Source organism: Pelobates fuscus, chromosome 5, assembly GCF_036172605.1.
Source record: "Pelobates fuscus isolate aPelFus1 chromosome 5, aPelFus1.pri, whole genome shotgun sequence".
Classification (NCBI taxonomy): domain Eukaryota; kingdom Metazoa; phylum Chordata; class Amphibia; order Anura; family Pelobatidae; genus Pelobates; species Pelobates fuscus.
The window spans coordinates 140,938,189-140,962,338 of NC_086321.1; positions in this window are offsets into that span (position 1 = coordinate 140,938,189).

Genomic DNA, 24,150 nt, shown 5'->3' on the forward strand with positions numbered 1-24,150 from the left:
CCAGAAACAACGCCACTCATGAATCTTCTAATCACAGTCCATTCTTTGTTAATCAGGGTTATCACCCCACTGTTATTCCTTCTGCATTCTCAGACACAGAAATCCCCGCTTTGAACACCCGTTTAGATTCGATTCATGATACTTGGGATTCCGTCCATTCAGCTCTGCAAAAAGCCTCATTACGAGCGAAGGTCCAAGCTGACAAGAAACGGGGCGCTAATCCTGTCTATGTTCCAGGTGACAGGGTGTGGCTCTCCACAAGACATATCAAGCTTAAGGTCCCGTCCATGAAATTTGCCCCTCGGTACATTGGTCCCTTTCGAGTTACCCAACGTATTAATCCAGTGACCTATACTTTGGCACTACCGGCTCATATGAGAATAGCGAATACTTTCCATGTGTCTCTGCTCAAGCCCCTTACTTGCAATCGCTTCACAAGGGTATCCACTCCTCCTCCGCCCTTGGTAGTGGGTGATCAAGAGGAATACGAAGTCCGTTCTATCATGGACTCCAAATTATCCAGAGGTGTCTTGTCCTATCTCGTTGACTGGAAGGGTTATGGTCCCGAGGAACGTTGTTGGGTTCCTGCTGACCGGGTCCATGCGCCCCGTCTTAACCGGTCATTTCACAACCGCTTTCCTCTTAAGCCGGGTCCTTCCCGCTCGGTGCGCGGTCTTCGAGTGGGGGGTACTGTTGCGGTCACCGGCCCGCCGAGCCTCACGGTCGTGCCCGACCTGCACGACCGCTCCGACTACACGAGCTTACCTGCTCGTCGGCGAGCCGGGAACCGCGCATGTAGTTCTTCCGGGCATCACGCCCGAATCCAATATGGCGCCGACCACGTGGTCGCGTCTATGGATAGCCCCGCCCCCGAGAATTATACTAACGTGTGCGTGACGTCACGACGTCAACGCACACGCACGTTCTGGGGTCAGAGGTCGCCCTCTGACCAATCATAGCTTAGAGAGGGGTATTTAAACCCCTAATTCACCCTAGTACTTTGCCATGTCGTGGTTTCAGTTTCCTGGTTTCCTGAAAGTGCTAGTTTCGTGTTTCTGATTTCCTGGTATCCTGATCCTTGGCGTTTCCCTGGTTATTCTGATCTCTGGTTTCCCTGACTTGGCTTGTCTTATCGGTATTGAGTATTTTCTGGCTTCCTTGACCTCGGCTTTCCCTTTGACCTTTCTCTGTCTCTAGCGTATTAGTCCGGCCATTCTAAGGTCCGGTTTACGCTCTGTCCTGTTATTTTTCCTTTTCTGACTTATGTATATGTTTACATAGATTCTGCGTGCTGGACCACATTACTAGTCGTGACAGTTTGTGGCACATCGTTACTTTTATGCTACTTTTTTCTTTTTACATGTGCTGGAAGTACATATGTAATAAGTAGATAAATCCCCAATTGGTACTGCACTCAAAATGGCATTGATCGCAAGGTATTTTTTGGCTTTAGTCAATTTAATAATAGATTATTGGCCTTTGCGTTTCCAAGTTGTGGTCTTTGAAGAATATTGATATATGGAGTGAGGGGAGGTTATATTGTTATATTATTGGGTTATTGTTATACTTAAGTTACTAATCCATGACATTTACTGTATTTTCGCTGAATGCAAAAGGTCTTAACTCACCAAATAAATGCAGTTTAGCCTTAAGAGATGCAGCATTACAAGGAGCTCATATATTGTTTTTTCAAGAGACGCATTTTAAATGGGGTTTAAGACCTAAATTTAACTCAGTTAAATATCCCATAAATTATCACTCATGTTACTCTACAAAAAAAAGGGGCTTTCAATTTTAGTTAGTAAAGATGTAACTTTTTCATTGATCCGGAAAATAGGGGATAACAAGGGGAGATATCTTATTTTGCAATGTTATGTAAACAATAACCCATATACATTTATTAACCCCTTAACACCGCAGGGCGTTCTATGCCGTCCCTATTTTGAGGGCTCTAAACGCTGCAGGGCGGCATAGAACGCCCTGCGATCTTATGTACTTACCCGGTCGCCGGCGATCCCATGCCGGCGATCGCGGTATGGGGACTCACCCCCTCCATCCTCTTCGGCCCCCGTGGGCCATGTGATCGCGAGGTCTTTGCGAGGACCTCGCGATCACATGGACGGCATAGCCATCCAAGGCATTGCCAGCAGGGGGAGTGCCTGTTATGACAGATGCTCCTCCTGCTCCCTGGAAATAAAATTAAATAAAGTTAAAACAGTGTAAAATTAAATAATATATGCTTAGATCATATATATATTTATTATCTAAGTATATATACACACATACACATAAATACACATACACTGTCCAATTGTATTTTAATATTAATATATACATAATTATATATATATAAACAAGAGAAATTGAGAGCACTCAATGGATTTTGTAAATCAGCAAAATGTATTCAAATCAAACACATATAGATCCAGATGGATCTATATGTGTTTGATTTGAATACATTTTGCTGATTTACAAAATCCATTGAGTGCTCTCAATTTCTCTTGTTTATGTTATTGCACGGAGAGGCACCTGGTAGTTGCTGATTCATATTTTTTTGCTGATTTGGGAAGAGTGCCAGAAATAGTTGTGATAATTATATATATATATATATATATATATATATATATATATATGTGTGTGTATATATATATATATATATATATATATATATATTAATATCAAAATACACGTACAATGATATTGATTAAATATATATATGTATAATTTTCATTATATATGTATTTATATATAATAAAAAATAAATAAATATGCAAATACGTTACAAAATAAAATTAAACAAATAATAAATTAATTAATAATATGATATATAAATGTGTAATTTCATTCTAACTGTATTATAAAATGAATATATATATATATATATATATATATATATATATATATATATATATATATTGATATCAAAATACATGTAGAACGAAATAATATATATATCTATATACATAAGTATATACGTATATCACTATATATACCTATATGTAAATAAAAATAATTTTTAAAAATGATATACATTTATTTATACACATATATGTATATACACACGTGTATATATAATAATTCTACATATATATTTATTTAATAATTTTACATAATTAGGTAATTTTATTAATTACAATTTGCAGGACCTGCCTGACAACCCAGGTAGAAAGTTCAGAGAATTTAATATGCTAGCACTATATTTTACCCTGTAACTTTCCAAGACACCATAAAACCTGTTAATTGGGGGTACTGTTTTACTCGGAAGACTTTGCTGAACACAAATATTAGTGTTTCAAAACAGTAAAATGTATTACAATGACGATATTGTCGGTGACAGTGACATTTTTTTGCATTTTTCACATACAAATGGCACTTACATTGACGATATAATTGTTGTGATACAGTTTACTGTTTTGAAACAATAATATTTGTGTTCAGCAAAGTCTCCCGAGTATAACAGTACCCCTCATGTACAGGTTTTATGGTGTTTTCAAAAATTACAGAGTCAAATATAAGGCTTGGGTTTCAGTTTTTTCTCATTAAAATTCGCCAGGTTCGTTATGTTGCCTTTGAGACCGTACGGTACAATCAGGGTTTATTAAAGGTTGACAGGGTTCATACAATTTTAAGAAGGTTTTGAATATTCTCGCTGGAATGGAAAAGGAGCACTTAGCACTAGATGCGGAAAAGGCCTTCGACAGAATAAATTGGTCATATATGAGACAGGTTTTTGCAAAGTACCAATTTCCACCGGAAGCTATAAAATGTATTATGGCTCTGTAGGCATCTACTAGGGCTAGAGTATCCAATGGAGGGTTTCTCTCTTTTCCTTTCCATATTTTTAATGTACCCCGCCAGGGCTGCCCCCTGTCACTCCTCCTTTATATTTTATCTATTGAGCCCTTGGCTTGGAAAATTAGACAACACTCTGACATAGTAGGTATGACTTTTGTGGATAGAGAATATTGTTTAGCTCTTTTTGCCGACAATGTTTTTGTGTCTTTACCTGACACTGAATGGTCCTTGACTCATTTGCTGTCTCTGAGAGTTTGGTACTGTATCCCATTACCGCTTAAATCAGGACAAAACCCAGGCACTGCCTGTGGGGTTGCCACGGGGAGTTATTCAGATATTACGTACACAATGTCCCATGGATTGGAGGACATCATACATTAATTATCTGGGTGTGAAGATTCCCACAACAATGGCTGGGGTTTTTAATTACAATTTTGCTCCTTTAATACAAGTTTGTAAAACTGAAATTCATAAATGGTCAAGACTCAAGCTCTATTGGCTTTGTAGAATAAATGCATACAATATGATGATTCTTCCTCGTGTTTTATACTTTTTTTTAGGATGCTACTCATATCGTTACCCTAGACATATTGAAAGTCCTTGCAGTCTATTGGTAATTCATTTATATGGGATGGAAAAAACGTGGGATTGCCTTTTGGCTTGCTTCAAAACCCTCCAAGGGATGGAGGGGTGGGTCTCCCAAATTGGTTTTATTCTAAAGCTACAATATTAGCAGCAGAGATTAGGCTCCACACATTTCAAGGAGACATGCAATGGGTAGATATTGTCAGGGTACCTGTAGTCTCTACCTCAGAGGAGGTGAGAGACTTAGACGTTTATCCTCCCAGAGGGGTTGTTTCCTCCGTTCCTCGCGGTCCTCTCGGCCATTTACAAGCCGACCGCGAGGGATCCACTTCCTTATATGACGCGACGCTCAGTAGTCGACGTCATGACGCCAACCCGGGTCGACCTGTCAGTCAAGTCCCGAGCACTAATCAGGACTCGTCGGGGGCGTGATTACCCTCTAGAATCAAGGTATAAAGTAAGGCTTTCGGCATCTGCTCATTGCCCTGTCGTGGTTCTAGCCTGTCTAGTCACTCAGCGCTCTTGTATTCTGGTTGTCTCTTTGGTTCTGACCCGGCTTGTTTGTACTTCCCTGTTTATCTCTGATACCCTTTGACTCGGCTTGTCTCTCGCTTACCTGTCCTCTCGTTCCCTCGACCTCGGCTTGTCCCTGACTATTCTCTACTTACTCCTTACGTTAAGTCCGGCCATTCTAAGGTCCGGTATACGTACCTACCACCTGTTTGTACTCTGCGTGTTGGATCCCTGTCCCGATCCTGACAGATATGGAGAAGGATCAAATTAATAGGCAGACCCTGATTGATTTTATCTGGACTTTGAAATCCCTACGAAGATTAAAACCCAAGTTATTTCCAACAACTAAAGTTACCCTTACAATTTGGGATGACTATATAGCTCAGATGGGATGGAAAATACATCTCCATCCAAAGGCACCTCCTGACAGTGCTTAAAGGATTTTATCCAGATCTTCTAGTCCATAGTTGGAAGAAGTAAGGCACCTTAAATATCTCCCAATTATATGATGGCTGAACCATTACACTTTTCCAGATTTACAAAAGTTATGGAATATCCCAGCTAGGAATGCATTTATGAATCTTCAGGTTAAGGGACTTTTGACTTCTTTGGTTCTTCATAAAAAATCTAATGACATCCAAACTTTGACTTTGCTGGCCCCACAGTTTGTGCTAGACAGATGCTGGGTAGCGCCTAAAAAATCTAAAGCTTTATCGCTTTGTTATAATGCCTGGCTGAAACAGATGCCACAGAAACAGGTCGACTATAGAAAAACTATTGGATGATGATTGGCTATGAGTGTTAAATTGTTTAAAGAAGTGGACAAAATGTTATTCACATGTGGAAGCCCACAGAAAATTGTTATATGGGTGGTATTTGATGCCTGTGAAGCTTCACAAGATTTTCCCAGTAGTCTCCCCTATGTGCTGGAGATGCACAAGTGAGGATGGGACTTTGCTGCACATCTGGTGGTCGTGTTGTGGTATCAGCCCGCTGTGGGGCGATATCCAGTCCCTCCTCACTGCCCTAGATGTAACGTTACCATTAATTACTAAAGTAAACTTCTTATGCTGTTCCCAAAATATCTGAATTTAGTACTCCATCAATGGGTGAGTACGATAATGCTGGCGGCTAGGAATCTTATAGTTTCTTACTGGAAGCAAACTCATTGTCCAACCCTTTCTCAACTTAAAGATACAATTTAACAGTTTTACATTTATGCACATCTGTCTGTGGATTCCTCTATGAGGACACAGATTTTTCAAATTACATGGGATCCTTGGGAGAGATATTACTATGATGGGAGGAATACCAGGCGTTAAGGATTATGAGTGATTTATGGAAATTAACACATCTAGGAAGGTTAAGACTGGCTATCATGGATTCAATAAATTAGTTTACTGAGGTAATTAACTTAGTATGGAAATAAATTTATTGATCTCACTGATTCATTGACCTTGTGGATGTTACTGATAGAATATAACTTGAGGGGTAAATCAGCTAAGTTTTATTTCAGACCATGACTTTTGTATTTTGTACCTTGGTTTATACAGGTTACTTAATACATTGTGTATGGGACGCATAACATTTTGAGATATGCTCTCCACTACAACAAATTGTAACTATGTAGTTTTTTTTTGTTTTGTTGAAAGAAAAAAACATGAATCAAATATAAAAAAATGAAATCAAGACAACTATGACTACACTTTCTCTACTCTGCCTCTCTCTCACACATTTGCTTAATTAAGCAGCTTTGGTTTATAGATTAATGCTCCTTATTATCTCTTTCTCTGCTAATTGCCAGCTAGAGCCTGCAGTATCATCATAAGTGTGATTGAAGTTAAGTGAAAGGGTTACTTCCACACTTTTGAGTGGGGATCTTTTTGGTGTAATATGCCATATAGGGAACTGTGAATTAGGCCTCCCCCTCTGTTTGCAAAATAACCTGCAAAAATAAGCATTTGACTTACCTTGAATCCAGCAAAGCTCCTGGCTGTGACTTTCATGTCCTGAGCCCTCCCTTTAACATACCAAACTATTTAATAGAAGAAGAGCCTATGCTTCTTTAAGGGGTCTGAAACTTGATCACTGAATGCTGTTACAATTTATTTTGGTAAAAGGTGTAATCTATGATTAAATAAAATTGGATAATATACATATTGGATAATTCTGCTTTTTACATGTTCCTGCCTATATTTTCATTGTTGGCTAATTCCAGTTATCCTCTTCATATAGCATTATCTTCCATCCTTTTCTGATGATTGTGTAGCTTTTTTTTTATCTTTTTTTTTCTCAACGCTTTTGCACATCATAGAATACATGCAGAATTTTGCCTAGTTTTCTTGACTTTTTTCTTAAGTTCCAACTAATTTCAGGAATAAAAATAATTCTGTATTTAAAGATGGAAGTAGACACATAAAATTCCATTCTGTAGTGACATTTTGTACTACCCCATTGAGAAACTGCTTTCCTATGGGGAAGGCCAAATGTGCACATGGCACTCCCATGCGCATAAGCTTCCCTTTTGCGATGATGTAGGAGGAGGCGGAGAAGGAATAAGGTGAGTGTTTAAAGGGTTATCTAAGCTAAGCTTAAGAGGCAGCAATTGCCCAGAGCACTTGTCTTGCAAAGACTTCTTAATGAGCTTGATTGGAAAGTCTGTGATTGGACAGACACAGAAAATCTGATCTGGAAAAGATCTTGCAAAGGTAGCAAACAAGCCTTTTGCAGGCTTTTTTAAAAATATCCACAAAGATGGATAGCATAATTAAATGTATGTATATTTTCATATTTGATGTATCTATTAAACAGTGATTTTATTGTTTTTGTATGTGGGCAGTAAAGTGTCTTTAAAGGATAAGACAATAATTTTATCATTCGTCATAAAGGAGTTATAATTGGTTAAACTATATATTTTTTTTTAAAAAAAAATTCAGGTTGAATGCTGAATTTAATTATTTTTTTCTTAAATAAACAGGAGGTAATCATTTTAAAATCTACATACATCTGTAATCATGTATCTGATGAGTCTGAACTTCCTAGACCTTACTTTCTCCAATAAAAACAGAGTCAAAGAAAATTGCAGTAAAATGTAGCATAGTTTTCTATATAATAATTACATTAGAAAGCATTGATATTTTGTATACAAGCACCACATCATTTTACAGAATAGTAATTATTTCAGCTATTATGAGATACATAGTAACCTCTTGGTTAGTAAACCTGACAAACTGAGGGAACTCAAAGGCTGACAAAAAATGTAATAATATTTATTGTTCAATGCCTTTAGCAAAACCTTAATGTACTTCTAGAAGAGAATGGAATGTGACCATAGCCTATTCATGGTAGCTGAAGTGCTGAGCTAATGTAAACTGAATTAAACGTCTGAAAAAAACATGGCTTTTGTAACACCATATACTATACTATTGTTTAGAAAATGAAATAAGATTAGGTCCACAAGATAATTGTGCATGTAGGGTAGGTAAGTTGACAATGTTCTAGATTAGCTATTAAAGGGACGGAATATATTGAAAAAAAAAACTGTTATACTACAATGGTGATTATAATGTCCATTTAATCCAAGGTATATAGTTCCTATCTCCACAAATTAATAAGAGGTAGAATAAGGAAAATTTAAACCATACTTATCATAATTTTCTTTTTCTGGCTATTTATCATGGTAGCATCACTTATGGGTAGCTCAGCCCTCAAGATCAGAACAGGACAGGAAATAGAATTCAAATGAGACCAAGTGTATAAAGGGTCCCTTCTCCCTTCACACACCAGTCCATTATAAAGTCCAAAACACTAGGGAGGGAACATGATGTTGCCATGCTACATAGACAGGAAAAGAAAATGACGGTAAGTATGGTTTACATTCTCCTTATTCCAGGCTAATTATGACAGCATTACTTATGGGTAATACCCAAGTTCATTTTAGAAGGGTGGGAGACAAAAGAAAATGTTACAATGAAAATTGCAGTACCAAAAGTGATGTAATATATACTATAAACAGAAGACAAAGCGCCACTGCCAAATATAGTAGCTGAAGAGGCCAAGTCCAACTTGTAGTGTTCAATAATTTAAGTTAATTGAATTCATAGCTGCCTTGACAAATCTTGAAATAAAAGGATGTAAAATCCAGGATTAGTGATGTACCGAACTGTTCGCTGGCGAATAGTTCCCGGCGAACATAGCGTGTTCGCGTTCGCCACCGCGGGCGAACACATGGGCGGTTCGATCCGCTCCCTATTCATCATCATTGAGCAAACTTTGACGCTGTGCCTCACGGTCAGCAGACACATTTCAGCAAATTAGCAGCAGACCCTCCCTTCCACACCCTCCCAGCTCCCTCCCAGCATCCATTTTAGATTCATTCTGAAGCTGCATGCTTAGTGAGAGGAGGGAAAGTGTAGCTGCTGTTCATTAGATAGGGAAATTGATAGCTAGGCTAGGGTATTCAGTGTCCACTACAGTCCTGAAGGACTCATCTGATCTCTGTTGTAAGAACAGCACCCCCAAAAAGCCCTTTTTAGGGCTAGAACATCAGTCTGCTTTTTTTTTTCTGTGTAATGTAATTGCAGTTGCCTGCCTGCCAGCTTCTGTGTCAGGCTCACAGTGCATACTGTGCCCCTTTGCACATTGCCACCACTCATATCTGGTGTCACAATAGCTTAAGCTTGACATTTAAAGATACTTTTTTTTTTCACTGTAATAGATTGAAGAGCAGTTAGTTGTCTGCCAGCTTCTGTGTCAGGCTCAGTGGATACTGTGCCCATTTGCCCAGTGCCACCACTCATATCTGGTGTCACAATAGCTTAAGCTTGACATTTAAAAATATATATTTTTTTCACTGTAATAGATTGAACAGCAGTTAGTTGTCTGCCAGCTTCTGTGTCAGGCTCAGTGGATACTGTGTCCATTTGCCCAGTGCCACCACTCATATCTGGTGTCACAATAGCTTAAGATTGACATTTAAAAAGAATAAAATGTTTTCACTGTAATAGATTGAAGAGCAGTTAGTTGTCTGCCAGCTTCTGTGTCAGGCTCAGTGGATACTGTGCCCATTTGCCCAGTGCCACCACTCATATCTGGTGTCACAATAGCTTAAGCTTGACATTTAAAAATACATTTTTTTTCACTGTAATAGATTGAAGAGCAGTTAGTTGTCTGCCAGCTTCTGTGTCAGGCTCAGTGGATACTGTGCCCATTTGCCCAGTGCCACCACTCATATCTGGTGTGACTATAGCGTGCCTTTAAAAACAAAAAAAAGTGTTTCACTGTAAGCTAATAGCAGTTAGTTGTCTGCAAGCGTCTGGGTGTCAGGCCTTCAGCGTGTGCTCTGCCAACCTCAGCAAGTGTGATTTGCCACTCATATCTTGTGTCTGGATAGCGTGATTTTACACAGAAAAAAAGTTTTTCAGTGTAAGCTAATAGCAGTCAGTGTCCTTAAAGCGGGTGTCAGGCCTTCAGCGTGTGCTCTGCCAACCTCAGCAAGTGTAATTTGCCACTCATATCTGGTGTCTGTATAGCGTGCTTTTACAAAGAAAAAACGTTTCCTGGCTAATCATGGCAGCATCACTTATGGGTAGCTCCGCCCCAATCAGGAACAGGACAGGACAAAATCAATTAATCCAGACCAGACTGGGTATAAAAGGTCCCTCCTCCTTCTATCCCACAGTCTTTTTTCCTGTCCTTTCAGGACACTCAGGATATTTTATTTTGGGCCACCTTCCCATGTGTACCATGGGCCTCCAGATGAAGTTCAGCCTCTCTTCATCTGAAGAACTCAGTAAACAGCCTGCACGGGCAGGACTAACTGAGTTTAGTACAGATTAGTATCTGTACTATATGGGAGAAATTATGCTTATATATCGTGATGTGGGGTCGGCTGTTGCCTTAAAAAATGTCCCCTTATGGCATCCAACCCCCCCCCCCCCCCAATCTGAGGTCAGTGTTTTGGAGAAGCCAGGGTAAGTTTATTTGGTTATAACTCTTTCTTCTATTTGGTTCTGGGATTTCCCTGGAAGAGAAAGGTCTGAGTCCTATTCTCTAATATTTCTGCTCAAACTAACGAATTCCTTGTTCAGTTTGTTTTTCTGTTCCTCTTACCTGCTTCATTCTTTGATTCTGGGTAAGACTGGCTGACAGGGGCTGTGTTTTCCTCCGATCCTGTCTCTTCTGTGTTCGGATTACCGGCACATGCGCAGAACGGCCGCCGGACGCCGTCGATACTGCGCATGCGCGGGATGGTTGCGCGCTTAAAGGTATATCGCGCCAAAAAAATCCAAAATTCTAAAATCACTCAGAATTGATCCTTGCTTCTTCCCTGATCATCTGGTGACAAGGAAAGCTGCCTTTTTCCTCCAGAATCTGGTTTTTAAGGTAAAAATCCTACTTTAATTTATCTTAACTTTTTTCCTAAATTTACTTTAAAATTTGTTCTGCAATAAGCGTATTATTTTCTAGATGGCTTCTCCCTCTGCCTCAAGATCTCGCTCTAGAAGACATAGGTGAGCCGCATATATTCTTTTATATTAAAGGGGGAAAAGAGTGCCATTACAGGCCTATAATATGTTTCATATTGGCCTCTATTTCAGCCCAGAAAAATCTCAAGAAAATTCTCCCAGAAAATATTGAGAGAAATCTAACCGATGTGCAAACTGCAACCAAGTGGCTCCTCCAGGGAATAATTTGTGCAGATCTTGCCTGACGGAAGCAGCGAAAGACAGTTCCCCTCAGACTGACTTAAAGAAATGGATATCTGAAGCGATTGCTGAAGGGTTTAAAGCCTCTAGTAAGATGAATATCTCTAAGCGTCCCAGAGTGGAAAGCTATGTGGAATCAGAAGAGGAATCTGATATGATGGAAGACTATTCTGAGGAAGAGGAGGATGAGTGTGACTCAAAATCACTGGACTCCAGGTCTGTAGATAAATTGGTTTATCTTATCAGATACACGTTAAGAATTCCAGAAGAGAGCAGGGAGAAGAAGGAGTCCGACAGATACTTTGAAGATCTGAAGCCTAACAGACCCTCTTTTCCAGTACATTCGGCCATCAAGGAGGTCATCGGTGAAGAATGGAATAGACCGGAGAGGAAGGTAACTCTAAAGAACAAAATTCCTAGATTATACCCGTATGCTCCTGAGGACTGCAAACCATGGATTTCGGTTCTGAAAATTGATGCAGCGGTCATTCACATGGCAAAAAGATTCAATGGCATATTTAAGGGAGCCAATGGAAAAGCGTTTGGACGCTGACCTGATTAAGGCATACCAGGCCTTGGGATCAGCATTACACCCAGCCATTGCCCTTACCACCTTGTCCAGAGCTCTGAAAATATGGGTGAATAATCTAGAAGAAGATATTACTAGGGGAGTCCGTAGAGAACACCTGTTGGAGGGCCTTAAAGATTTGAAACTGGCCACAGAATTCTGTTCTGAAGCTTCCCTGGATCTCACCAAAATGGTGGCTAAAAGTATGGCACTGTCTGTAGCCTCCAGGAGAGCATTATGGCTTCACTCTTGGGGGGCAGATTACGCCTCTAAATGTGCGCTCCCTTTTCAAGGTGACCGTCTATTTGGCAAAGTTTTGGAAGATGCTATCCATAAAGCAGCAGATGGAAGAAAGGCTTTTCTCCCCCAAGGGAAGAGAAGATTTAGTGCTTCCTACGGGAAGGATAAAAAATTCAGAGACCGATCCTTTCGATATGTCAGAGCATACAGGCCCGGAAGAGAATACTCCAGGAGTTCTAATTGGAGAAACTATCAGTCCACTTCATCAAAACCGGTCAGAGGAAGAGGATCTAGACCAGCTAATAAAAGCTTCTGAACGTTTGCTGGCCCAGCCAGATGTTATAGGAGGCAGACTTTGCTTCTTTTATCCAGTTTGGGCCAGAAGTATTCAAGATTCTTGGGTTCTTTCTATCCTCAAGGAAGGATACAAGATAGAATTCAAAGAATTCCCTTCTCAAACCTCCTTTATCCGGTCAAGAGTGGCAAAAGGAAGAAAAGAAGTTGCTCTGAACGAAATTATTTTACAACTACTAAGGAACCAGGTCATAGAGAAAGTACCTTACGGAGAACGTTGCAGAGGCCACTACTCTACAATATTCTTGGCCCCAAAACCTCAAGGGAAATGGCGTCTAATTCTGGACCTAAAAGTTCTGAACACATATTTAGTTCCAAGAACGTTCAAAATGGAGTCCATTACCACGATCCTGCCCAACATAAAGACAGGGACCTGGATGACTTCTATTGATCTCAAGGACGCCTACTATCAGATACCGATTCACATCAGTCATCGCCGGTTTCTGAGGTTTTGGATTTCGGGGAATCATTTCCAGTTCAAGGGACTTCCTTTCGGCTTAAGTCTGTCGCCCAGAACGTTCACGAAAATTCTAGTTTCACTGGTGGCCTTTATAAGGATGAAGAACATCAAGCTTTTTCACTATCTGGACGATTTCCTGATCGTAGGTCCTTCCAGTCAGATAGTAAGTGTCCATACGGCAATAACCATCAAATGCCTTCAAGATCATGGTTGGCTGATAAACCCCAAAAAGAGTTCTTTGGTGCCTTCTCAGAAGATTATTTTCCTGGGAGCAAACATAGACTCGGTGAATGGCCTGGTATCTCTGTCTGCAGACAGGAAAGAACGTATAATAAAGAAGATCAGAAGCCTGCGTCAGAAATCCTTTGTCACAGCAAGAGAATTCATGAGCCTGTTAGGGTCCCTTACGTCCACGATAGGCCTAGTAAAATGGGCCCAGTGGAGGATGCGACCCATTCAAAGGCATTTCCTCCTACAGTTCAAGACAAGCTCCGGGAATTGGGATCAGAAGATTCATTCACTCCCGAGGATTTCGAAAGAGCTGTATTGGTGGACAAGAGAAGAACACCTTCTTCAGGGTTTTCCCCTGGAAGAGCCGGTTTGGATGACCATAACTACAGATGCCAGCCTCCTGGGATGGGGAGCACATTTGAACGAATCATGGATTCAAGGAGCTTGGTCATGGAAGGAGTCAAAACTTCACTCAAATTTAAGAGAAATGAGAGCTGTTCTCAAGGAATTAATTGGGTTCCGTCCTCTAATAAGAAATGCCTGGGTGAGGATACATACAGACAACAGAGCTGTGGCATCCTACATAAATCATCAGGGAGGCACTCGAAGCTATACTCTTCTGATGGAATTATCTCCGATAATGAGGTTTGCGCAACTGAATTTACAAGGCCTAAAAGCGGTTTATCTTCCGGTAACAGAGAATTTTTTGGCAGATTACCTCAGCAGAACGAGGATTCTCCAAGGAGAATGGAAACTGCACCCGAAAATTTTTCACTTGCTCACCCTGAGGTGGGGTGTACCCCAGATCGACCTGATGGCTTCATACCAGAATACTCAGGTGAAGAGGTTTTACTCCCTTCATGCAGATCATCGAGCTGTAGGACAGGATGCCCTGTCTCTTCCATGGGAATTCGATCTGGGGTACGCGTTCCCTCCCCTACCTATGATTTACCGACTACTGAGGAAAGTATGGAAGGAAGGCCTCAAAGTCATTGCCATAATCCCAATCTGGCCTCGCAGACCTTGGTTTCCCTTGCTAAACAAGATGAGCTTGGAACCTCCTTGGCCTCTTCCTCTCAGCCCAAACATCTTGACTCAGGGACCAGCTGTTCATCCCAACCCCAGCCAGCTGAAATTGGGGGCATGGCTCTTGAAAAGGAGAGAATACTAGCTCAAGGGATCTCAGAAGCTGTGGTGTCTACGCTCCTAAAATCCAGAAAGGTATCAACCTCTTCCTGCTACCATAAGATATGGGAAGTTTTTCGTTCCTGGTCTCAAGTTAATAATGTGGATTTTCTCCAACCATCCGTATAAGGCCTCCAAATAGGAACTACTCCCCTCCGTGGAATTTACCTATGGTACTGGAGGCATTGTCTGAAAACCCCTTTGCTCCATTAGATGAGCTGGGTCTGGTCTTATTGACATATAAGACATTATTTCTGGTGGCTGTTACTACGGCAAAGCGCATGTCTGAAATTCATGCATTTTCCTGCGATGAAAATCACTTTCAAGTGTTCCACGACAGGGTAATCTTGAGACCCAGACAAGAGTTTCTGCCTAAAGTCGTCTCGAATTTCCACATCTTACAGGAAATTGTTATTCCTTCCTTTTATCCATCTCCTTCTACTCCAGAGGAAGTGAAACTTCATGAATTGGATGTCAGGCAGTGCCTACTTAAGTACATAGAAGTGTCTACTCAATTTCGGAAGTCTCAACAGCTGTTTGTTCTTCCGATTGGCCCCAGGAGAGGGGAGGCAGCCTCTACTTCCACCTTGAGACGTTGGATTTCCAATACCATAGTCAAGGCTTATCAGTTGAAAGACCTTGTTCCTCCTAGCAAGATCAAATCTCACTCTACAAGGGCTTTAGCAACATCATGGGCTAATTGGGCAGAAGTTCCATCTGACGACATCTGTAAGGCAGCTACGTGGTCTTCTCCTCTCACTTTCATCAAACACTACAAACTGGATTTGGCTTCTTCCTCTACGGCCTTTGGTAGAGGTGTTCTGTCCTCTGTGGAATCTATCTAAATTAAACTTTTTTCAGCATTATCTGGTTTGGAGTTTCTGTTAATTTCCCACCCTAGGGTGAAGCTTGGGTATTACCCATAAGTGATGCTGCCATGATTAGCCAGGAATACGGAAAATTTTATCATACTTACCGTAATTTTCTTTTCCTGGCTATTATTCATGGCAGCATCAGCAACCCTCCCTTATTATTGGAATTAGCTTTGGGACTAGACTGTGGGATAGAAGGAGGAGGGACCTTTTATACCCAGTCTGGTCTGGATTAATTGATTTTGTCCTGTCCTGTTCCTGATTGGGGCGGAGCTACCCATAAGTGATGCTGCCATGAATAATAGCCAGGAAAAGAAAATTACGGTAAGTATGATAAAATTTTCCGTATTTTCAGTGTAAGCTAATAGCAGTCAGTGTCCTTAAAGCGGGTGTCAGGCCTTCAGCGTGTGCTCTGCCAACCTCAGCAAGTGTAATTTGCCACTCATATCTGGTGTCTGTATAGCATGCTTTTACAAAGAAAAAAAGTTTTTCAGTGTAAGCTAATAGCAGTCAGTGTCCTTAAAGCGGGTGTCAGGCCTTCAGCGTGTGCTCTGCCAACATCAGCAAGTGTACTTTGCCACTCATATCTGGTGTCTCTATAGCGTGCATTTAAAACCCAAAAACTTTTTTCACTGTAATAGATTGAAGAGCAGTTAGTTGTCTGCCAGCTTCTGTGTCAGACTCAGTGGATACTGTGCCCATTTGCCCAGTGCCACCACTCATATCTGGTGTCACAATAGCTTAAGCTTGACATTTAAAAAGAAAAAAAAATGTTTCACTGTAATAGATTGAATAGCAGTTAGTTGTCTGCCAGCTTCTGTGTCAGGCTCACAGTGGATACTGTGCCCAATTGCCCAGTGCCACGACTCATATCTGGTGTCACAATAGCTTAAGCTTGACATTTAAAAAGAAAAAGTTTTTTTTTTCACTGTAATAGATTGAATAGCAGTTAGTTGTCTGCAAGCGTCTGGGTGTCAGGCCTTCAGCGTGTACTCTGCCAACCTCTGCCAGTGTACTTTGCCACTCATATCTGGTGTCTCTATAGCTTGCCTTTACAAAGAAAATAAGTTTTTCACTCTAAGCTAATAGCAGTTAGTTGTCTGCCAGCTTCTGTGTCAGGCTCAGTGGATACTGTGCCCATTTGCCCAGTGCCACCACTCATATCCGGTGTGACTATAGCGTGCCTTTAAAAACAAAAAAAGTGTTTCACTGTAAGCTAATAGCAGTTAGTTGTCTGCAAGCGTCTGGGTGTCAGGCCTTCAGCGTGTGCTCTGCCAACCTCAGCAAGTGTAATTTGCCACTCATATCTTGTGTCTGTATAGCGTACTTTTACAAAGAAAAAAAGTTTTTCAGTGTAAGCTAATTGCAGTCAGTGTCCTTAAAGCGGGTGTCAGGCCTTCAGCGTGTGCTCTGCCAACCTCAGCAAGTTTACTTTGCCACTCATATCTGGTGTCTCTATAGCGTGCCTTTACAAAGAAAAAACTTTGTTCACTGTTATAGATTGAATAGCAGTTAGTTGTCTGCCAGCTTCTGTGTCAGGCTCAGTGGATACTGTGCCCATTTGCCCAGTGCCACCACTCATATCCGGTGTGACTATAGCGTTCCTTTAAAAACAAAAAAAAGTGTTTCACTGTTAGCTAATAGCAGTTAGTTGTCTGCAAGCGTCTGGGTGTCAGGCCTTCAGCGTGTGCTCTGCCAACCTCAGCAAGTGTAATTTGCCACTCATATCTTGTGTCTGTATAGCGTGCTTTTACAAAGAAAAAAAGTTTTTCAGTGTAAGCTAATAGCAGTCAGTGTCCTTAAAGCGGGTGTCAGGCCTTCAGCGTGTGCTCTGCCAACCTCAGCAAGTTTACTTTGCCACTCATATCTGGTGTCTCTATAGCGTGCCTTTACAAAGAAAAAACTTTGTTCACTGTTATAGATTGAATAGCAGTTAGTTGTCTGCCAGCTTCTGTGTCAGGCTCAGTGGATACTGTGCCCATTTGCCCAGTGCCACCACTCATATCTGGTGTGACTATAGCGTGCCTTTAAAAACAAAAAAAAGTGTTTCACTGTAAGCTAATAGCAGTTAGTTGTCTGCAAGCGTCTGGGTGTCAGGCCTTCAGCGTGTGCTCTGCCAACCTCAGCAAGTGTAATTTGCCACTCATATCTTGTGTCTGGATAGCGTGCTTTTACAAAGAAAAAAAGTTTTTCAGTGTAAGCTAATAGCAGTCAGTGTCCTTAAAGCGGGTGTCAGGCCTTCAGCGTTTACTCTGCAGACCTCTGCCATTGCACATTGCCAGTTGCCACTCATATCTGGTGTCTCTATAGCGTGCTTTTACAAAGAAAATAGTTTTTCAGTGTAAGCTAATAGCAGTCAGTGTCCTTAAAGCGGGTGTGTCAGGCCTTCAGCGTGTGGTCTGCAGACCTCTGCCAGTGTACTTTGCCAGTTGCCACTCATATCTGGTGTCTCTATAGCGTGCTTTTACAAAGAAAAAAAGTTTTTCAGTGTAAGCTAATAGCAGTCAGTGTCCGTAAAGCGGGTGTGTCAGGCCTTCAGCGTGTGCTCTGCAGACCTCTGCCAGTGTACTTTGCCACTCATATCTGGTGTCACAATAGCGTGCATTTAAAACCAAAAAACGTTTTCACTGTTATAGATTGAATAGCAGTTAGTTGTCTCCAAGCGTCTGTGTGTCAGGCCTACAACGTGTACTCTGCCAACCTTTGCCAGTTCACAGTGCCACTCATATCTGGTGTCCCAATAGCTTGCATTTAAAAACCAAAAAACTTTTTTCACTGTTATAGATTGAACAGCAGTTAGTTGTCTCCAAGCGTCTGTGTGTCAGGCCTGCTTATCTGCCCACAGTCAGGTGTCTGTCAAGGACATGTTTGAGCATAAGAAGCCAATGTCAGAAAGTCAGCCCCTTGCCCGGCGTCTGACAGCTAGCTTGTCTGAACTCTTAGCCCGCCAGCTTTTACCATACAAGCTGGTGGAGTCTGAGGCGTTCAAAACATTTGTAGCTATTGGGACACCGCAGTGGAAGGTACCCGGCCGAAATTTCTTTTCACAAAAGGCAATCCCCAACCTGTACTCGATTGTGCAAAAGGAAGTAATGGCATGTCAGGCACACAGTGTTGGGGCAAGGGTCCATCTGACCACTGATACCTGGTCTGCAAAGCATGGTCAGGGCAGGTATATCACCTACACTCTGCATTGGGTAAACCTGCTGACGGCTGCCAAGCATGGAATGCGTGGCTCTGCAGAGGAGTTGGTGACACCGCCACGACTTGCAGGCAGGCCTGCTGCCACCTCCTCTACTCCTCCTACTCCATCTTCTTCCATAACCTCCTCGGCTGAGTCCTCTTCTGCTGCTGCGTCTTGCTCCACATCAACGGCACCCCCCCAGCTCCCCAGGTACTATTCCACATTCCGGATACGGCAGTGTCACGCCGTCTTGTGTTTGACTGGCTTGAAAGCAGAGAGTCACACCGGACAAGGACTCCTGTCCGCCCTGAACGCACAGGTGGAAAAGTGGCTGACTCCGCAGCAACTGGAGATTGGCAAAGTGGTTTGTGACAACGGAACAAATTTGTTGGCGGCATTGAAGTTGGGCAAGTTGACACATGTGCCGTGCATGGCACATGTGTGTAATCTGATCGTACAACGCTTTGTGCATAAGTACACAGGCTTACAGGACGTCCTTCTTGTATCTGTACTTAACTGCCAACAGCCCCTCTTGGCGCAGAGCTGAGGTCTCCCCCCTTTGTAGCCGGGTGCGTGCAAGTTGTCCTGGGAAACCTGTGCTGTTCTTTTTAATTGGCAAGCTACTGTATCAAAACAGTACAGTAGCTTGAACAAATGGACACTTGTATAAAAATTGTCAGTATACAAGTGGTACCCTTTGTTCATCAGGGGGAATATCAGGTCCCAGACAATCTTGCCACTGGTTCCCATATGTTCTGGGCAACCTGGAGGGTCAAGGTGGCTATCCTTTCCCTCGTACACCCGGAAGGCCTTAGTATACCCAGTCTCGCTATCACAGAGCTTATACATCTTTACACCATACCTAGAGCGCTTGGAAGGAACATACTGCTTGAATCCCAGCCTTCCCTTATACTTCATCAGGGATTCATCCACGCATATATTCCTTCCAGGTGTATAAGCCTCTGCAAACCTGGCAGCAAAGTGGGTAATAAGGGGGCAGATTTTATACAGCCTGTCAAACTGGGGATGCTCCCTAGGGGGACACATGCTGTTGTCGCTGAAGTGCATGAAATCAGGGCCGGTGCTAGGATTTTTAGTTACACAGGCGAAGATGCATTTTGGCGCCCCCAACCCTCATTAAAAAAAAAATGCATCTTCACCTGTGTGTCTTTCCTCCCAAGCCACAGGTACACAGGCATCATTTTTCAGTCACACAGTGAAAGTCATACAGGTACACTGTCATAAAAAGACAGCAATAATCATACAGAGACATACAGACACATACAGTCAGAGACATACAAGCAGAGATATACATGCATACAGAGACATGTAGGCATATAAAGACATACATGCATTCAGAGGCATACCGTCATACAGACACATACATACAGACAGGCATACAGAAACATACATACAAAGACATTCAGGCACATACAAACAGACATACAGGCATAAAGAAACATACATACAGAGACATACAGGCATGCAGACACATACATACATACATACAGGCATACAAAGACATACACACATACAGATACATGCATGCATACAGAGACATAACGTCATACAGACACATACATATAGACAGGCATACAGACACATACATACATACAGAGGCATACTGTCATACAGACACATACATACATACAGAGGCATACCGTCATACAGACACATACATACAGAAACATGCATACAAAGACATACAGGCATACAGAGACACACAGACACACACATACGTGCATACAGAGACATAAAGGCATACAGTTACATGCATGCGTACAGAGACATATATACAGACATTCAGAGACAAACATACATCCAGTTACATACATGCATACAGAGACATACAGAAACATACGTACAAGACATACAGGCATACGGACACATACATACAGAGGCATACCGTCATACAGATACATACATACAGACAGGCATACAGAAAAATACATACTCACACACACACAAACTCACAGACACATACTCGAACACACACACACTGAGAGAGACACATACTCACATGCGCACACACACACTGACATACACACTCACACACACCGACAGACACACTCACTCACACACAAACTCATAGACACACTTACACACACACTGACAGACACACATACTCACATGCACACACACACTGACAGACACACACACTCACACACACTGACAGACACACACAAACTCACAGACACACATACACACTGACATACACACTCACACTCACATACACACACAGTAATTAATAATCTAAATTAAATTTAAATGTCCCACCCAGCCTCCCTACCTGGAGAGCTGGCGTGGGTCTCTCATTCGTGGTCCAGTGGGGCTGCTGGGAGGCGTGCGGCTGAAGTGGATTAGGAGGCGGCGAGGGAGCTCTGATCTCTCTGACCGGCTCCCTCGCAGGCTGTTTTCTGATGCCGCGGGAGCCGGAATATGACGTCATATTCCGGCTCCCGCGGCATCAGCAAAAGGCGCGCGAGGCAGCCGGTCAGAGAGATCAGAGCTCCCTCGCCGCCTCCTAATCCACTTCAGCCGCACGCTGCGCAGCTCCGGGGATCCAGGAGGTGACCAGGCAGGAGGGAGCACTTCCCTCCTGCCGGTCACTGGAATTTAGCGCCCCCAGAGCCGGTGCGCCCTAAGGCGGCCGCCTGTGCCGCCTTATGGACGCGCCGGCCCTGCATGAAATGCAGAATCATTTCATACCTCTTCCTCAACATACATTGGGAGTAAATGGGGGTAGAGCAGATGGAGCTACTGCTCCAGTTGGGGCTACTGCTTCTTTATGATGCCCATCAGCATAGTCAATGCCCAGAATCTTTTAAATTCTGGCACAGTGTGTATCTTTGCCAAAAAAGAGTCTGGATTTGTAGCTCGGAATTGATGGGCATATAAATTAGTTTGGGCTACAATGTTCCCCAATACAGGGATCCTTAGGATAGGTGCGAATCCATATCTGCCAAGTGACCCTATGTAGGGGTAACAGTCTCTATTCTGCTCTATGTCAGTGTGTATCATGGTCTCTGAGGACAGGTGTCAATCCATACCTGCCAAGTGAACATATGTAGGGGGGACAGTCTCTATTCTGCTCTGTGTCAGTGTGTATCATGGGCTCTGAGGACAGGTGTCAATCCATATCTGCCAAGTGACCCTATGTAGGGGTAACAGTCTCTATTCTGCTCTGTGTCAGTGTGTATCATGGTCTCTGAGGACAGGTGTCAATCCATAACTGCCAAGTGACCCTATGTAGGGGGAACAGTCTCTATTCTGCTCTGTGTCAGTGTGTATCATGGGCTCTGAGGACAGGTGTCAATCCATATTTGCCAAGTGACCCTATGTAGGGGGAACAGTCCCTATTCTGCTCTGTGTGAGGAGGAGGAACAGGAAATGAGTAGCTCGGCATCCAACCTTGTGCAAATGGGGTCTTTCATGCTGTCGTGCCTGTTGAGGGACCCTTGTATAAAAAGGCTGAAGGAGAACGACCTGTGCTGGGTGTCCACGCTACTAGACCCCCGGTATAAGCAGACAGTGGCAGAAATGTTACCGAATTACAAGTCGGAAAGGATGCAGCATTTGCAAAATAAATTAAAAAGTACGCTTTACACAGTGTATAAGGGTGATGTCACAGCACAACGGGATTCTAACAGGGGAAGAGGTGGAAGTCAACCTCCTTCTCCCACGACCACGCCATATCTGCCAAGTGACCCTATGTAGGGGGAACAGTCTCTATTCTGCTCTGCGTCACTGTGTAGCATGGTCTCTGAGGACAGGTGTCAATCCACGCCTGCCACAAGACCCTATGTAGGGGGTTCAGTCTCTATTCTGCTCTGTGTCAGTGTGTATCATGGTCTCTGAGGATGGGGAACAGTCTCTATTCTGCTCTGTGTCAGTGTGTAGCATGGTCTCTGAGGACAGGTGTCAATCCATACCTGCCAAGTGACCCTATGTAGGGGGAACAGTCACTATCCTGCTCTGTGTGTCAGGGTACCTGAAGTCTCTACCTCCGAGAGAGGTAGAGACTTAGACGTCCATCCGTCCGGGCTGTTTCCTCTGTTCCTCGCGGTCCATCCGGTCACGTAAACGCCGGCCGCGAGGGACTCACTTCCTTTTCTAGCATGACGTCCGGAAACCGACGTCATGACGCCAACCCGGAACGACCTGTCACTCAATCCATCAGATACTAATCAGGACTCATCGGAGGCGTGTCTACCCTTCCGAGCCAGGGTATTTAAACTTGCTTCTCCCATTTGCTCATTGCCCTGTCGTGGTTCTAGTCTGCCTAGTCACACAGTGCTCTTGTTTTTTCTGTTATCCCTTTGGTTCTGACCCGGCTTGTTTGACTTACTCTGTTTATCTCTGTTACCCTTGACCCGGCTTGTTCCTCGCTTACCTGTCTTCTCGTTCCCTCGACCTCGGCTTGTCTTTGACTATTCTCTATATTCTCCGTACGTTAGTCCGGCCATTCTAAGGTCCGGTATACGTATCCTGTACCTGTTTGTACTCTGCGTGTTGGATCCCTGTCCCGATCCTGACATTACGACAGGGCCAATGGATCCTGCAAGTACAAACAGTCAGCTTGGTCCTTCTGATCCTAGGTTCGAAGCCATGGAGCACAGAATGGATCAGATGGTGCTAGCACTACAGGCGTTATTGTCTCGTGCTAATAACCTGCCAGAGGAGACGCGTACTACTTCTATTTCTCCTGTGAGCTCAGGCCTAGAGGTAGCCACTGTAGGTGCCTCTTCCCGTATTACACCACCAGTACGTTATGGTGGCTCACCTGAGAAGTGTCGTGGTTTTCTTAACCAGATCAGTATCCACTTTGAATTACAACCTCGCTCCTATCCTACAGATAGGGCGAGGGTTGGATTTATTATCACCTTACTCATTGAGAAAGCTCTGAGATGGGCCAACCCATTATGGGAGAATGATAACCCTTTGGTATATAATTATAATGCCTTTGTAGCTGCCTTTAGAAGAACTTTTGACCCTCCTGGTAGAAAGGTCAATGCAGCTAGATTACTGTTGCGCCTGAGACAAGAGAACCGAACTCTTGTGGATTATGCACTAGAGTTCAGGTCTTTGGCGGCAGAAGTTAAGTGGAACGAGCAGGCATATATAGATGTATTTTTGAATGGGCTATCAGATGTAATCCTCGACGAAGTTGCTACTAGAGAGCTTCCTGAAAATTTGGAGGATTTAATTTCATTCATTTCTCGTATTGATGAGCGTTTAAGAGAGAGACAGAACACTCGAGAGAGGAACCTTAGACCTTCATTTAAATTAGCTCCCGCATTTCAAAGTCCTGATTCCACTACCTCACTATGTCCTGAACCTATGCAGATAGGCAATACTCGCCTCTCAGAGGAGGAGAGGCAATACAGGAGAAGGGAGGGATTATGCATGTATTGTGGAGTCAGAGGTCACCTACGCCTGAATTGTCCTAATCGTTC